The sequence below is a fragment of the Thunnus thynnus genome, chromosome 1, assembly GCF_963924715.1.
Source record: "Thunnus thynnus chromosome 1, fThuThy2.1, whole genome shotgun sequence".
Classification (NCBI taxonomy): domain Eukaryota; kingdom Metazoa; phylum Chordata; class Actinopteri; order Scombriformes; family Scombridae; genus Thunnus; species Thunnus thynnus.
The window spans coordinates 19,873,122-19,891,393 of NC_089517.1; the positions used below are offsets into that span (position 1 = coordinate 19,873,122).

The 18,272-nt window shown below is 40.1% G+C and overlaps 1 protein-coding gene across 9 annotated transcripts in view; it reads right to left on the reverse strand.

Moving 5' to 3' along the window:
• Positions 1 to 18,272, reverse strand: part of LOC137182800 (uncharacterized) — a 158,459-nt gene that overhangs the window by 112,875 nt on the left and 27,312 nt on the right. For all 9 annotated transcript variants that reach the window (XM_067589353.1, XM_067589338.1, XM_067589347.1 and 6 more), the window contains one exon: positions 15,172 to 15,278. The gene's annotated coding sequence lies outside the window, so the exon portion shown is untranslated. The remainder of the gene's footprint in view (positions 1 to 15,171; positions 15,279 to 18,272) is intronic.

Below are 18,272 nucleotides of genomic sequence, written 5' to 3' on the forward strand. Positions count from 1 at the left end.
TATGGTGCTGATGACCCAACACAAGTACCCTGCCTTCATCAGTGAGATCAGAATGCGGATTTCATCAGAAAAGTGTTTAAAAGCATTATCATTAACTATCAAGAAATTATCATGATGCCTTATTTGTGGGTACCATATCTGCATAAACGTAACATGAACTTTCACAGCTAAATTGTCATGAACGTTTAACAACCTGCTGTTCTAGACAAACAATTTAAAACTGTGCCAATATGCAATTAAAGAACAAAATGTGGGCACGCTGCAAATGGTATACTGTAAAAAGGAGAACTTAAAAGTAGATGGCTTCGTGGGGAAGCGACCCTTCACCTCTTCCATTCAGATAACTTTTTGAAGCATGTACAGGAGGCTTTGGTTCACCCCCACCACACTCACATTTCTATCTTTGCCAATCAAATGTCACGGCTGGAAAAAGCAGAGCTGTGCTGACCTTTTAAAGAGCTCTGGGATCACTTCCTGTGTTTCAGAGAGCTGAGATATGCCAGAGCAGGAGTTAAAACAGCACACACACATGCGCGCACGCATGCACACACACACTGAAGTCTTCCTATAGCTAGGACTGCCAGCTAGATTATCCTAGAAAAGGTCATACATATTTTTAATTTCCTGGATTGTGTGCTGCTGTTTATTAAATTACAAACTAAACCTGTAAGGCTTTTTTTTATTCCATGCATTATACACGGGTCCATGTGTCCAATAAAGTGTGATTGTTATTGATTATCTAACACTTATGTCCAGGCAACATGAAAATTGCTGGAATTATAATCCTGATAATTTTGCAAGATACTGCCAAAATGATTCAGGTCATTATCATTCACAATTGATAAACAATGGAAACATAAAATAAATGCAGACAGAGTTACAGCAGTCTCTTGTTTAGCCAAAAACATTTGCCCTGAAAAATCCACAAGAGCAAGTTTACATGCACACGTGCCCTCTCTGTCCTCCAGTTTTTCTTCTTCTTTTAGCAGCCTTGAACTGCAGCTGCCTTTCCCCTGGATTGTCAGTTATTGACAAGTGACTAATTAGCTCTGCGCCTGTAAGCTTTTCCTTCAGCTGCAGTGGGAAGAGTATTAAACATGCATGATCAATACTCTGTCTAATGTCCAGCGATCATCTGTTGCTATCTGTTCAAACTCTTTGACTAGTCAGTCAATCACACACTGATTAATAACTTCATCCAAATCATTAACAGCACTTTACACATTTTTTGGTCATTATTAACTCATCATAGGATATTTTTAAAAATTAAGACAAGTATTTATTAAATCTATTCTCTACTTACTTACTTGCTCCCCACCCATTTGGTCATTCATGATATTACCACCAAAATAACATTAAATATCTCACCACTCCAGTGAAAGATTGATAATAACAATAACAATAGCCAACAGGTGCTGTGTAAATTTACAGATAAATAGTTTTACTTAAAATAAGCAATTCATTGAATTAAATATGTTAATATATTGTATATCCTTCATTTTCTTTAATTAAAATGAGCTACTGAGCAAAACCCCAAAAAAGGTTGGGTAAAAGGTATTTTAATGGGACATGTGAGCTGCTGCTGATGCGTAGAGAGAAAACAACCTACAGGTCTGACTCCACTGACAGAACGTCTTATTTTCATGTATACCACATCACACAAATATGTATTTGGGAACGTGCCGCAGTGAATGTGCACTGATGGATATCCATCTTCCACAAGCAGCTAAAACCTGTCCGTTAAGCCATTAGCCGAGCAGTTTTGTTGGTCGGCTCAGATTCAGTCGTCTCTGTGTTGAGAGCTGAGATGTTTCAGCATTTCTTTGAGCTGTTTCTTGTCTCAAATCTTTGTATCATTGCTCTGACACTCACTTTTTTTCTGACTGCTGAGCTCCTGCAAAAATCCTGAGCCAGGAAGCATGTTATGTTACTATGACAACCAACAACAGTGACATCAGCTGTGTTTACCTACACATTAAACAAAGTTTTTAAGATGGTGATTTTAACATTCATTGTTTATTTTGTTTTGATATGTTTGAAAATGTAAAATAAGACATAGTTAATGTAAATGTCACCAATTATTTAAATGTAGTGAAACATTATTAAAAATGCACAATAGATGAACAGTGAAGCACCCCTGGCCTGTCCTCATGGCACCCACTTTGGGAAACACTGGTCTAGAAAGACAATGCAAAATGTAGTATTCTTGGCACAAATAAAGCTTTACATAGCAGCAGATGCTTACATTAAATGCATGCATAGGATTCAGGGTTGCAGAGTTTTGTGTCCTTTTTTTTTTACCAGAACAATTAACTGGTTAGCATTAGGGGCGGAGGCTACTTTGGCAGAGCAGATGAAGAAAGATGGCTTTTTATTTGATCAACAACTAAACCCTCCACTGCTACTATTCCACCTCAACCCTAACTAGCCGCAGGCTAAGTATGAAAAGACAGCTATTCTATGCACAAGTGCCATGTTGTCTCATCGTACATCACATCATGTGCCAGCTCTGTTTATTCCAGCCAAACTGCTGGGCCTTTAACGCAGATGAATTATGAAGTGACTACAAGACTCTTAATTACCCCATCCACCCAGTCTGAATAATGCAGGATTCTGCTTACAACCGTGTTAGTGCACATTGCATGCAATAGTTAACATAAGTGCTTAACACAGCCCTCGGCTCCCTTGCACTGGTGTGTATTTCAAGATTAGACTCATTAGAGATGTGCTTGCATCTGTGAGTACACAGACATGTATGCTTCCATTGAGTATGGCATGTGGTGCATGCTAAATGCAGCTATTCAGGAGAGAGACATGTGGCAGTGGACATGTTTACCCTCTGGCACTTGTCTCTGGTTCATCAGGCGTGAAAGGGCAGGGGGCTTTGGAGGCATCTACTAGTAAGAGTGGAGTGCAGTGAGCCAGAAGACATACACAAATACACAGACATACGCACACAGACACATGCACATACCTGCACAGAATAACTGCCACTGTGAGTGTGAAAATATAATTATGCTGCCAGGACAAAGAATTAATCTGCTGTGCAATGATGGACATGAGACAATGATAGATACACAGAGCTTGGCCTTTATGTTGACAAGGCAAAGTCTTTCTGAGCTGCTGGTTCATGCATGGGCAGATGAAGATCTGTTTGGTGTACAGCTTACTAAACACAGTGAAATAAAAATGCAAAGAAGCGGTGATTCAAAGTTGTAGTTGGCTACACTCTGCTGTCAAACACTGTGTAAATAGCCACACATTTGTGTCCGATTCTGTATCTGTGCATTTGTCCTGCCACAGCATTCTCCTCGCTGGCAGATAGCAACAGCAGGAGTATTCTGCCGTCAAGAAAGAGCACATGGAGCTCTGACCTGGTGATGAGCTGGAAGCTGAGTATTTTACAGCTACATCAGCTCACAGTAAAGAAATGGGAGGTGTAGTCAGGGATGGAATACAGTTTAGTCCTCATTCTCTACTCTGCAACTTCTCCAAGACCGTGGATTGCTGTCCTGCAGCCAGATGCATAAAACTCTGTGTAGACTGATGACTAAAACAGTCTATATGCACAAAACCAGAAATATGCATACACATTACTTTCATCAGATTTATAAAGCCACATGTATGCATGGCTCTGTTATATGAATCTAAATCATTGTGTAACAAGGTACACATGCATGAGCCTTATTTCCACTCCCAAAATTAGGCATAAATGGATTTAGACACAGCCTTAATCACTGTTTGCATATCAATATGGTGCCTGCTCCACTAGTCATTCAACCTGTCAATGAAACACATGGGAAAGTAGTAGCGCAATTTTACCAATTGTGTTGCATGGGTGAGACTCTCCAAAGACGCCACAGCAGCTGTCATCACATGTGACCATTATGCATGGATGTGGCTATTCATAGCGCCCATGTCCTTAATTAATCACATGTACCTAAAAATCAGCAGCAGCAGTGATCTCAATACTCATTACATTTCAGAAATATAAATGATTAGATTGTAGTGTATATCTGTGTCACAATTAAGGATACAATAAAAACAATATTAACATGGAAACAAAAGGAGTCCTTTGTAAATTAAAAATGATAAAATTGATCACACAAAAGATGTGTGATTGCTGTTTTACAGATTACTGTGTAGACTGCATAAAAATCACAAAATCAGTGGAGTTGCTTAACACCTTTTTTCCCATTTCCATCTTTTATAACTTGCAGCTGACTACAAAAACGTGTCCGGCTGGTCTGACGCATGCGTAAGGTGCTCTTATTTTCACAGCACATTCTGTTTTTATTAATACCAGTTTGTGTGTGGAAAATGGCATATATATGATTTTAAGCATACACATTGTTTTAACAACTGCTGCCAAATGTTGGTATGGCCTGCAATCCATGTCTTGGTGTCTCTACCAACACTCCACTTTTGACAAGAACAGTCCACTGGCCAGAGCTGACAGAATATGTCACGTGTTTCAGACAAAGACAGATTTAAGTTATTTTTGTGTACTTTCTCTTTCTGAAGCATCTCTGTGTTGTCAGACCAGTCCATGTAGGTCCTGCAGCTTCTTCTTGAACCATTCAACAGCACTCTCGATCTCCTGGGAGAGTGCTGTTGGGTAGTTCAAGAAGTTTTGTGCACCTCCTTAACGCTACCACAGATGAACTCTGGAAGTAGTATGACCCATGTGAATCTGAGGTCACAGGTGTAGAAAGTAAAAAGAAAAAAGGTGACCCTGCAGCCTACTCCTGAGACTATGCAGTGTACTCAGGGCACTGTTCAGCAGGCAAGCAAGCAAACAAACACACTATGGCCTTTGTAAGTGTTGAGTCTATAATCTAGGGCAGAATAATGATGTCCTCCTTCCCAGCAATGGTGTCTTAAATAGGATTGTGAAAGCACTGTAGACACAATAAAAAATAAATAATAAAATCAGGTAGGAATAAAGATTTCTGAGCTATCTATGTACCACAGATGTAGTGCTAAATGTATTTTCATTGCTTCAAAATTACAAAAAATCTGAAACTTTTATAACTACTGTATTTTCTAAATAATACACAGTCAAAATTATTATTGTGGGATGCCCTAGTGCCTGCAACAATGCTATATCAACCTTATGTTCCAAGAAAATTAAATTACACTATTAATTTATTACAAGGTATTCCCACATTTTAATAGCATGTTAGCCTTAATATATACACAGTCCCTTGTTTTACTTTGTTAAGTTTTAAAACCCTTTCACATCTTACTTAAGGGATTTGGCTGGCAATTTTCTATATTTTTCTTATTGTCATCAAATCTCATATGCAGAGCTAAACTAACAATTAAGTAATCCTACATACAAGTATTGTGTGTGTATCCAAAGCCTGATACATCGTATTCCTCTGTGCTGTAGACCTCCGTTGTTGTCCAAAAACTATTAAATACTCGTCATTGAGCCACAACACTGCACTGGGTGACATGTTCCTTCATTCCTGAAGAGAATGGTTACATGGGAACACAGTTCCATTTAAAGAGCTTCGCTAGCTTGTTGTGCTACTTGTCACAACCTCTTGACATTATAGATTTGTCAAAGAACTTAAATAGTTTTTGGAAAATACATCTATAAAAATATAGAAAATTGCCAACAAAATTCTTTAATCAACATAAAGACAACTTTCCAAGTCAAAATCTTTTAGCCTAAATAAGACTTTTCTTCACAAAGAATCTGTCATCTGAAAATGAAATGAAATTAGACCACATCACATCAACACTACTGTCAAATAACCAGAGTTATGACTGTAGGACTGCCTATTCAAAAATCAATGATAAGAAACATAATGAGTGCCTTAAATAAGCAAATCCATCATCTGTGAGGAGTGAGGGCTTTATTAAAGCTGGGAAAAGCCAGATTCAGCAAACACACAGCGAAACATTCATAAACACAACTATTAAGTCAACAACTAATAGAAGACTATTAAGTAAGTAACTAAGTCAAGTTTATTTAATATAGCACCCTTCACAGATTAAGGTCACAAAGTGTTTCACAAGATTAGAATTGTTTAAGAAATAATACTATAAAAATAGTATAATATAAAATATAATACAAAAAAATACAAACACTAGACAGTATGAGGTGAGACAAAGGCCAGTTCGAATAAATGAGTCTTCAGCTACTTTTTAAAGGCATCAACAGACACCGCAGATCGTATGTCTACAGGAAAAGGGTTCCACAGTGTTGGAGCCACTACTTCAAAGGCACCATCGCCTTTTGTTTTTAGTCAAGCAAGAGGGACAACTAGTAAGTACTGGTCAGAAGACCTAAGTGACCTGCTGTTGATTAAAGTGCATAGCCTGATCAAATATAGAAAGGGACCCAATACACTGAGCAAGCTTGGAAGCTCTACTATCTGAAGCAATGATAAGGACCTCAGTCTTATCTGCCTTTAGTTGTAAAAAGCTGTTAACCATCCAGTCCTTTACGGCAGTCAGACAATTATGCAAAACAGATAGTTTGTCAGTCTCATCAGGCTTATAAGAAACATATAGCTGAATATCATCAGTGTAACAGTGATAAGAGATGTCCTTAAATTTGCTAATAATATGACTCAAGGGAAGCATATACAGAGCAAATAGTATAGGACCCAAGACAGAACCCTGAGGCACACTACAGGAAAGAGCAGCAGTTTCAGACATATAGGGACCAAGCAACACAAAAAAACTCCTATGTGAGAGATAGGAGGAGAACCAGTCGAGGGTGCTCTCAGAGACACCCACCCACTGCCTAAGCCTTTCAATCAGGATGCTGTGATAAACAGTATCAAAAGCTGCGCTAAGATCCAGCAGCACCAAAACAGAGACTACATACTCAGACTTTGTCCAAACAAAATTCAACTGACATAACACAATGATATTACACTACTTTTCAATTCCCATCACATACTCAAATCCTCTCACAACAAAAATAGAGTTTATTGAAACTGGAAGAAGTGCAATTATATCATTACACTGAGAGAGCAAAGTTTTTTTTTCTAACACTGCTCCTTTTACAGAGGTATCCATTATTATGGATGGATTGTATTTATGGATAGACCTATTTGCGTCTCTGTGATTTCAGATGCTGTTATCCAGCATGCTAAAACCTTCATGCTATTAAGACAAGATTGCCACTTTTATGGGAACATCTTGTGCTGAAATAAATCCTCAGTAACTAATGTGTGTTGAGGGGTCAAAGGGTGCAATGAATGTGACGGGAGCTTTCAGTGAGGCTAGCAATCAAGCCTTACTACTCGTTTATACCTTTCCTATTACTATGGACCCTGCTACTGTGCTCTAAAATTTACTTGGCTCACAATGATTCAGGTTTATTATGACGTCTGATGAACAAAAACAACACATCAGTGAGTTAAATTTGCATTAAATACTGCCATGCTAATCATGATTTTTAAGATTTAATGTATTAAACGGTCCAAATTTATAGACAGATTTGTGTGCTCCTATTTGTAGACCCCACTTGAAGCCATGCATGATAAACATGGCAACTACATGTTTTAACTATTAAATTTATCTGGTCAATGGCAGAGAAGATTATTAAAGTCTAAAGAAACTTATACAATAGAGACCAACATTTAGCAACAATTTCTCAAATAAAAGGATTCTGTAAGCCAAAGAACTTACTACTGTTACTTGACTACTAGTGACTGGAGCCACATGAGTTTTATCACCATATTGTCAAAAAAAATGCGGAAATAATTACACAACAATGAGTATTTAAAGTTCAGAAAAAAGAGTTGAAGTCAAACATTGGAGACTGACAGTACTGTGTCAAACAAACTTTGGTTCACTGATGCACATACTGTAGAGATCACGCACACAAAGGTCAGTTAGTAGCTCTTATGGAGTTTCAGTTTGAATTCTCCTCCTAAAATCCTTTTGATCTTATTCAGTCAAGGACACTATCAGTTAGAAGGGCATCACTTTCATACAATGCAAGATCCAAAACTTTAATTTCTCTTTCACTTTCATTATTGTAGTACCCATTATAAGCCCAGACATTTTGAAGATGAACAAAAAAGATTTCAGAGATGAACGTTACTGAATCAGATGACAGAACAGGACAGTGGCCATACTGATCTTCCAGAAAGTTGTATAGTACAGCCAGTATTTTGCTCTTTGGCTCAGTTCAGTAGACCAAAAATGTTTATGCAGGTTGGCTAGGATAGGAATATTAGAAAACCGTGTGTCGATTATATCACTATAGTACAGGTGGGTCATAAGCACCAAAATGTCTAACTGATGCTTGTTTCTATGGATGCCATTCAACTGTACAGTATAACCACCACATCTTGTTCCAGTTAATTACATATCCAAGGTACCTCAACTCAATGCAGGTGGCATCACTTTGGCAGTTTGTACTGCACAGTGAAGACAATGTGTCAACAGTTCCACTGATACTTGCACATGTACCACTGCATTAGCCAACATTAGCCACTTCAATATCTCCCTATGTGTTGTACACAGAAGTCACAGAGGCCAGCACTGAGAGTATTGTTTGATTGTTTCCTGTTTTCCTGTTTGACATGGCAGCAGAGTGTTGCTTTGAATGGTAATGTCTGTCTGTAATGTCTAATCTGCACTTAAGCATTGTGATAGTATTGAATTGGGAGATAAGCATATCGTCCCAGGCCTACAAAATCAACACCATCATTTGTCATAACCTTTATTCTTTTGTCTCCAAAAAATCCAGGGAAAACCCTGGACGCACTGAATAATTTTTTTCCAGGTAGGGAAATAAAATGTTAATACAGACCTCCAAAGAAACTTGAATTTCTTGGGGGCATTTCTTTGGAAACTCGCTGTTTTAGGCAATTTTTATTGCCAAATCTTTGTAATGAGTACTTTGATAAAGCGTACATGAAATCATTGAACAAGAACAAAACATGTATACACATACAGTACCAGTCAAACGTTTGGACACACCTTCCCATTCTTTTGAATGAGAAAGTGTGTCCAAATTTTTGACTGGTACTGTGCACTTACTGCGAGCGACACACATACAAAACATATACAATTTAATTTTGAAAGGCCAATGACCTATCAGTGTGTTTCTGTAAGTGCTGAATTTCTTTTTATAATATTTTTTTGTGTGGCTGTGATCTAGAGAAACTTCAAACTAAAGTTAATACAGAGTTTAAATTTCAAAGAATGAAATTAAATTTTACCTCTGCTGAACCTAAAGGAGGTTTTCCTTCTATCACTTAAAAAGGTTGTCAAAATTAAACATGAAAGTATCATGTTTAATTTTAGAAAAAGTTACCATGACATTTACAGCAGGTGTATTTTGACAAGTTAATGATGGTCTTTAATTTTTTAGCTAATGTATTGATTTCTCCCTCTGTATTTAGTGTTCCTTATTTTATTTGATGATTTGTGAACAGGTTTGGCGACGTTATGTAATCTCCTACTTGTTCTTTAAAGTGACACTATCATTACTCCATGTTTGCCCTTACCCAGGGCCCATATGTTAGCCAGGATCATCCTAAACCCTACAATGTTCATTCAACATTGGTTTATTCTTTTGTTTGTCATTTTGTATCTTTTTCTGTATTTGTTCCTGTTTTCTTTTCTTTTAATATGTCACTTATTATCATTATTACTACTACTAATGTTATCAAGAGGACTGTAAAATATAAAAGCACTTAGGCTGTAAGAAATCATTGGTTCATCCAAACATGGGCTGAAGTGAACTTTAGTGATGATTCAGCTATTTTCTACCATAGGAAATGAAGTGTAATATGTAACCTTAGTTCACATACAAAAATGTATATCGGAAGAACCAATTTGTGCAATAATCACAGCCTGAATGCAAAATGTCCGCTGCATATTCAGATGCTGCATTCAAGTCCAAATATTCCACATTTAAATGAATCATTCATCAGAAATAATAAAAGGTCTGTGCAGTATAATAAGCTGCCAGTTGAATGCTAATTCCAGAAAATAATTGCTGGCATGCATACAGAACTAATCTTGGCAATTTCACTGCTTCAGTGTACATAAGGAAAAACATGTGAATAAAAAACGCAAACGTAGAAACAATTTAAATAGCACTGGATAATGATCTTGACATTCTAATTAAGAAAGGTCTGAGTTGGAATTAGCAACATCAACCGCATTAAAGCACGCGAGAGAAACAACCGAAGCCAAAAGGTGAAATTACAGAACACAGAAGGGTCAGTATTTCCATGAGATGGTCCTCTTTCCTTTTTCCAATCCAATGTCTGATACAGCAACAGAGAAGATGACACGGTCCACCTATTGAAGCGTGTGTGGGTCTGTGTGCATATGCTGAACAAAGAAGGAAAGACACATCATGCTGACTTACATAATCCAATCTCCCTTGTCTCTTTCTGTTTCTCATATGCAAACGTGCCCCTGTTCTAACACACTAAAGTACACACGTCTGCTGCTGTACAATCACTGTCCAACAAGGAGGGAACAGATGCCCCTTCAGGCACATGGGGAGGCGGGCACACTCACTCTGTGTGCAATGGGGCGGTCCTGGCACAAACACCTTTCTACAATCACGCACAGCAGTGTCCAAGAGTGAGGAAATGCAGAAAGAGCACATTCCGACTTCTAGAACAGAGGCAGTTGATGCAAAAATATGATGACATGGAATTTCTGTGAGGACAGGCCCTTAGAAGGAATTCAAGAAAAGTTTTTTTTCTCCAACACTCATGTCCAAAATAAATTGGAGTGCTGTGCTGGAAGCCTTTTTTCCAACGCAGTCCCCTGTGGCTTTTTTTCTCCGGAACAATGTGGAATTGTCTCTTTAGCCATTAGCCTCACATCAACTATGCAAAGCAGGCCAATCATCACAAACGAGTCGTAATAGAATAATTGCAGCAAACAGAATCCTGCTGGGGAATGAGATGCCCAAACAACTGGCGGCAATTTATATCACACATAAGGATGAGTCTGGTCCTAGTCTCCCTGGATACAGCCTGGATGCTCTGTGCTGGGCTTGGCTGGATTGAGTGGTGGCATTCCAGGGTACTGGTGGGGACTGACTGGAGCCCACACACGCATGCCTTGAGATACTGCCTCTCTCTCCTTCTGTATTTCTCTCTCCTCTCCATCCCATCCAGTACTCAGCTGCCTTCATCCAACTGACTCATGAGGAAATCCTCCACAAGAGGAAAAAGCTGCCAGCCCCAATGACAAGAAAAAATAAATTCTCAAAAGCGGGCATCAAAGAAAAGAGAAAGAGTGCAGAACCAACGCTCTTGCAACAAGACAAAAAGAAAAGTCAGAAATCGCTGTCGCTCCACCCAGTTGAAATCTTCCGCCTTTGTTTTTTGTCTCTCATTTTATTTAGTTTCGCAGTTGTTTTAGAGAATTAGCATCTGCTACTGAGCCTTTGTAGAGGGATTTATGTGCCCCCCTACACATTTCTCCCATACCACCCGTCCCCTCCCCTTGCCTGCCTCCTTATCCCCCATCAGTCTGCCAGACAAGTTTTTCCCACCCAGTCATAGTACCCAGCCAGCAACCCCTTTTGTGGGTGTGCTTGTTTTGTATGGGTCTGGTTGTGAGTGTGGTGCATGTCGTGCCAGCTTGGATAGGAGGAGAGAGAAGGAAGGGGAAAAAAACTCCTCATTGTACGTTATGGGAACACTATGAGACAGACGCAGGCGCTCATAAATTATACGATTCATTTGCATATTCCTGGCATAAGACATTATGCAAATACTGGTCAATTTGCATAATGGATTCCTCTTGTTGCCTCTATTGCCCAGTTGCTGCTTTTTATTTAATAATGGAAAAAAAACAAAACAAAAAAAACCCAAAAGGGTGTGAAACAGGAAAGAATAGCATGTTATGAAGCACTTTGCCACTACTTTCTCTCAAACACCAGACTGGGAAAGACTTCGAAGAACAGGAAAAGAAATTCTGTGATCAGATCATCTCCAATTAAACAGCCAAACAACTGTCGAACAGAAAAGGTGTATTGTACATAAATAGACATAAGACAGAGAGAGAGAATATGTAAGAATTTCTATAGCAATCTCATTAAGAACATCACACGGTATTTGCGAGCGTTCATAAATTTCTCTCTTAATTAGTCTATTCTACCTCGACTATTAAAGCAAGCAGCATTGCTACTGTAATTAACAGCAGCGGGCATACCCACTTCAGAGAGAGGGGGTTTTATTAAATAATTAAACTATTTTTGTCTCCCGTTTTTAACCTAATCAGCTCCGTACCAAACGACCAGAATAAAAAGCTACGAAAGAGAAAAGCAGATGTGGCTGAAATAATTATGCGGTAGTGATGAAACCGCTAATGACAAAAAGAAAGATAATTACCACACATATATACATAGAGCTTTGTCAAAATGACAGAATACACTCAATTGTTTACAACATGTTCATTATGCTTCTTATCCATGTTCCACAAAAAGTAACGGCACGGATGGTCACGAATGCAGCTTAGAAGAACAGGATAATTGATTGTGAAACAATTAAAGACAATTACTAATAGATACTGAGAGAGAAAGGAGGAGTGTGGAGAGCTGGGAGAGAGGTAAGAAGAGTAAAATGGGAGAAGTACAGACAAAAAAGAAGGAGGTGGTAGAAGGAGGACTTTGATTATTTAAAAAAATGCCAGGACAACATTGTGCGGCAGGATCAGCCAGTAAAATGTCAACTTTAATCAGCTACAGTGGAATAAGCAGCCGAGATCTAGTATGAACTGTGGTGCATACAGACACAGCTCACTCTGGTTCTGTAGCACTACACTGTGGCTACTGATTGTGGGTCTAGGGTCTCTCTTTCTCCATCCAGGACCAGTGCAGAGGTACAGCAATGCAGAGGTACAGCTAATGCCAGGCACGAGGTATCACGGCAGGGTGCAAACGCCAGCCAGTGTACGAGTTGGAGGAAATCATCAGCTTTTAGAATCAATTAACCCGTATGTTAATTAATGTCAAGCCCATAGAACAAAAGAGCGCGATGGAAGGTGGGTGTACTGGGCATGTGGAAGGAAAGCTAGGAAGAGGAGGAGGGTGGGTAAGAGAGGGACTGAGAGAGAAAGGGGATGGGCAAATAAGGGAAACAAGGAGCAAATGCGGTTGATGGCAGAGAGAAGTTGGCACAGTGCCATCCATTCAGTGGTAGCACCAAGGCGGACTTCTGTTCGCTCTCTAGGGTAGGTGGTTAGATGTAGCTTGGGAGACAGAAGGGTCCTGCCGTCATTTTGGTAGCATCACACGCATTAGGTTTTGTTTTCTCTTTTTTTGTGGATGGGTGGGCTGTCTTATAAATAGTATAAGTTGGAGCTCTTTAGAGCACACATTCATCTTTTCAGTACCGCCATGATGGACAAGTAAACACCTGCTGATGGAGACATCAAGATGTGAACTACACCTGAATGAATTTCGGAAGCAGTCATTCAGATGGATTAGGTGTTGTTGCATGGCGCCATGATGGAGGTACAAGGGTGGATATCCAGCACTTTAAAATACAGTAAAACTGTATACCACAGAAGATGCAAGACAGGAAGTGAACCTACAGTGATGGGAGCCACATGCACAAGAGAGGGAAATGGAGGTGATGTCACATGGGATTAATGAGATAGAAATTCTAAAACAACTGAAACTTGGGGCTGTTTTGTTGTTTTAGTAATAACTGGGGGGTGTGGCGGTGACACAAAAGGAAACTCCTCCCACTCGCTCCTGCTTGCTCTCTCTCTAACCATCTGAGGCACAGCTCTCTGTGCCAGGCAGCCAGCCAGCCATCTGGGCAGGAGACGCCATGCCAATTCGTTAGCAGTAAAGGACGTACCCTTGGAAGATACGGGCGATGACAAATGCCATTTCAGTCTCACAGTTGGCATTTATGGACTTGGGTAAAAGTCACTGGTTTGGAGGATGCCCAAGGAGCAATGATTTGGCACTTGCGGGTCTCAAGTGGTGTGCCAGCGGGAATGTGATGGCATCTGGCACGAAAACTGGCGAAGGACGAGGGAGATATACCACAATTAAGCCAAATCGACATAATCGGATACTCTTCACGTGTCGGTTGCCAAAAACAAAAGAGAAAAGAACAAACAGAGGCATTACAGCACCTGATATGACTAATTAGAACAAAATTTGCTTTGTTAATTAGGGTGACACATTCAATCAAGGGAACGACTTGAGTTATCAACAAAAGAATCCATAATGGGGATAAAACAACAACAAAAAAACAAGATGAAGCAAGACAAAAGCGGCAAACTGTTCAACTATTAGTAGAGGGTGTGAAGCGAGTGCCTCTTTTTGTGCCAACTCCCTTCCCCCTTTACCCCACATTTTCCCCCAGTGTAAATTGGCATTTCTTATTGCACTGGCTGGCAGCCACATTGAATGTCTACCACAGGCACTGCTGCAACAGACGCTGCCAATCTTGCTTGCCTGCCTACAAGAGGAGGAGGGAGGAAGAATGGACCTGGGGGACTGTGCCTGAAGCTCAATAACAGCTGTTTACAATGTCACAGACACAAAAGAGAGACAAAAAATGCAAACATGAGGATGCATACTAATGAGCTGCCAAAACAAATTATAATCAGCAGACGAACAAGAATTAATTAACTTTTTTTTCTCCTCTATTTGAACTTGTGCTGATCAAAATGAATCACACATCCCGTTATCTTCCAGATCATTTTTTCTTCTGTGACAGGAACAACTTCTAGGAGCAGAAAAATTAAAAAGTCATAAAAGGATCATGAATTTGTACTTGTGCAGCATGCCATGCTATAGGAGAGAGGAATGCAGGTATTTGTGTGATTCATCTATATTCACAGCAATCATCATGGACTGGGATTCCTATAGGCTCAATATAGTATCCGGCAGCATGAGAGCCAGGCGAGAGGGATGGCACATCAGGAACTCAGACGAATGGGTACAGAAGGCACAGGGACAAGGAGGCAACCTGAGTTCAAGAAACACTGAGGGGGAGGTGCTGGCCTGCCTGCAACCAAACTGGGGGTAGTGAGGCCGTGGGAACTCATTACATCCTCCACACCCACACCCCACATCTCCACGACTTTTTTGCCCCCTTCTTGCCAACCATCCAAAAGAAATGAACAAACTCCACCCTTTCAGGATTTTCCCCCTGCGCTAAACTATCATAAACAGATGCAACGCTGACTTACCAACTGGTTTGAGTTGCGGTTCGGACTACTCCCTGGGTCCGGAGGAACGTTTCTGTGGTTCCCGCGAGGTCTGCTGGCATCGGGCACAGAGCCAAGGATGGGCATCGCTGCAAAGACACACAACGGAGGCTTTCATTAAGTTCGTTTTAATTGTTAACATGCACAGTCGGAATTAAAACCGTAATTAGCAACGCAAGGATATCTATCCACTGGCATCGAACAATTATTGTTTAATTTTTTTCCCCATGGATTCCTTTGGACAAGAGGCATGATTGTGAAATATGAATAATTAAGGAAGTCATCCAAAGGGAGGGATTATCACATCTTTGTGCTTGCTACCCTATCTTGGCATGCACTACCAAGATGTCTGAATCTGGTTGTACCACCACTGAGGAAGGACTGCTTGAAAGTTGGCATCTTTTTGGGCATCTCAAACGCGATAATCATGATCGCCAACAAATACGATTAACAATTTAATTTCTAATTGGTGCCGTATTTTTCCATATTCTTCACGGGGGAAACACATGGATATTCTAATCTTTCGGAGCTAATGAACTTTGGATAATCACCCTTTTATTTAATTCCATGGGGGATGTTAATTGTGCAGCGTCTTCATTACACAAATGGATTACAAAAAAAGAGGGCTTGCACGAGAGAGCAGAATGGAATGGGGGGTGGAGTGTGTGTGTGTGTGTGTGTGTGTGTGTGTGTGTGTGTGTGAGAGAGAGAGCGAGAGAGAGAAGGAAAGCAAGAACGGGGATATTTTTCTTCCTTCGTTATATGCCAGTAGTCAAATAATGCCACAGTTCTCACAAACAAGCAGAGAAAAGCTCCTGCATTGCCAGTGATGTTAAGTGCTCCCTCCTGGAAAACCTAGTCTCTTTTCTTTCTGCCTGCTCTCTAGAGCACCAACTCTCACATATGAAGACATCTGCCTTTCCTGGTTCTGGATCTTACAAAACTGGAGCAAGAAGAAACCCTCCTGGAATCTAATTTCTCCTCAAATTGGATATTATTTGTGTGATTCAAATGATTAGTGCATTAGCAGCATTGATCTTTTATTAGAACGGTGTTGATGGCGCCTGGCCGAAGCGGAATGCAGAGGAGACAACAGACACTGTGGCGGGCACTGGCTAATGTCCTCTGTGCTTAATCATCCTACAGCAGAATGGTTTTATGCATATTTCATTTGCATATCATTAAATCGCTAAGGCATACAGGCAAATGGCAGCGGAGAGCGAGGGAGTGGAAATAGAAAAGCATAAAATATAAAGAGAAAAAAAGCGACTCATTACGCGATGACAATCTTCAAAGCTGCGTGCCTGGTTTCTGGCAACCTGCCAATTCGTTTAATTCAACATTAATTAAAAAAAGTCAGTGCGCTGAACCTTTCCGACACGGATTAATTGAGCACCTTACAATCTGTGCAAGGAGCCATCTCACATACAGAGAATGTCTGTTCACGTAGAACTAATGATGTTTGTGGATTTGTGAATTGAACAGAAATTAGATTATTATGGCGATTTCAGACTTGATGAAATATTTGCATGTGGCCAGCTAAATCATTTAAACAAAAAACTTGTTTGAATGAACGATTCGCCGTTAATTTTGTCGGAGCTCATGTAAGGATTTAACATGCTTTATGAATGAGGGCAGAGCACTGCAGGTGACTGTTGGCAGCAGGTGTGAGCCAGGCTGGATACAAGCTAAGTGACTGGGAGACTGAGAGCTAAAAACCTCCTTACTAGTTTGAAATAACTGAGGCATTTCCCATAATCATTCTACACAAGACAACAAATACTGCTTCAAGTTATTCCTCACATGAACATACCCCAAAATATAACCCTTACCCTAAACTCAAACGCGATTCACTTAGGCCCATTATATTTTGACTAATTAGTGATAAATTACACCCTCCAACCCCCCAAAACACACACGTGGAAGAAATACTGTGAGAATTAACATTTTGCACATGTAGAAGGACGTAGTTACTGAAGGGAAACACACTGTGAACAACTATAGAGCACTTTGAGAATTCCAATGGATAATTCTGCCATCTCTCTAATTCCAAGATGAATAAATTGTAGTTTTAAGGGACACTATAGAAACCCTCTTAAATTTTTTCTTAAGAAACCTTCTAAAAGAATCAGATTTAGTTTACTGTGACTTTCAACCAAAAAAAAAAATAAAATAAAGTAAATAAAGTAAAAATAAAGAATAATAGAAATTAATTTAAAATTCAGTCCTTAATTAAATGAAATCAGTTCTCATACAAAACAATACCCCATGCAGAAAGGTGCGACATTAACAGCATGAAAAACAATTCCAAGGTAAAATTTGATACCGCAGAGACTTGTGTATCTAATTGCGGATTCTCCCTTTTCCAGACATCCTTGCTTAATTCTTCCCCTATGCAAGGCAAATCGCCCCCCCAAGCCAGAATATTCAAATGAAGTGAGCTTCACGCCTCACACAATTAGCCATGTTTAGTAATTTGAGAAATGAGTGCCGCAGGGGCGAGGAGGAGGGGCAGTACAGACAGGGAGCAGGCTGGCAGGGAAAGCCCAGTGAAGTGGGTGGGTATGAGCCTGGCGCTTTGTAACCATGGCACATGCAGATGTCGCTGTAGTTCTTCCAAAAGCTTCTACTGTACCAACCGAGTGGGAGGGAGTTAACGAGGATCTCGTTTGGCATCACACACCTTCACCATGTGTTTCTAAAGAGGGGTGTTAGTGTGCAAGACTAGTGGAGTGTGGGAAAGAGGCTGGCAGCAAGGGCCAGAGGAGATGACGTGGGTGAAACCAGGGTTAGGGGAGATCCCTCCCTGTATGAGGGAATGTGGATGCAAATAACAGCGGTGAAGCATAGGCAATGTTAAACAATACCAGTGAGGTGTCTGTGTATTTCTAAGCCTGTCATAAGATGTAGACATTATGCAGAGTGCTGGCATTAATATGCATGCGGGCCCTCTTTATTATGCAGCTCAGCGTGAGGTAATATTGCCGGGCTGTTCTGCCATGCTTTGGTTACTGTCTGAAAATGTTATCTCTCTTAGAACAAACACAGCCCGCATTGCTTCGTACTCCTATCAAAATGTTTAA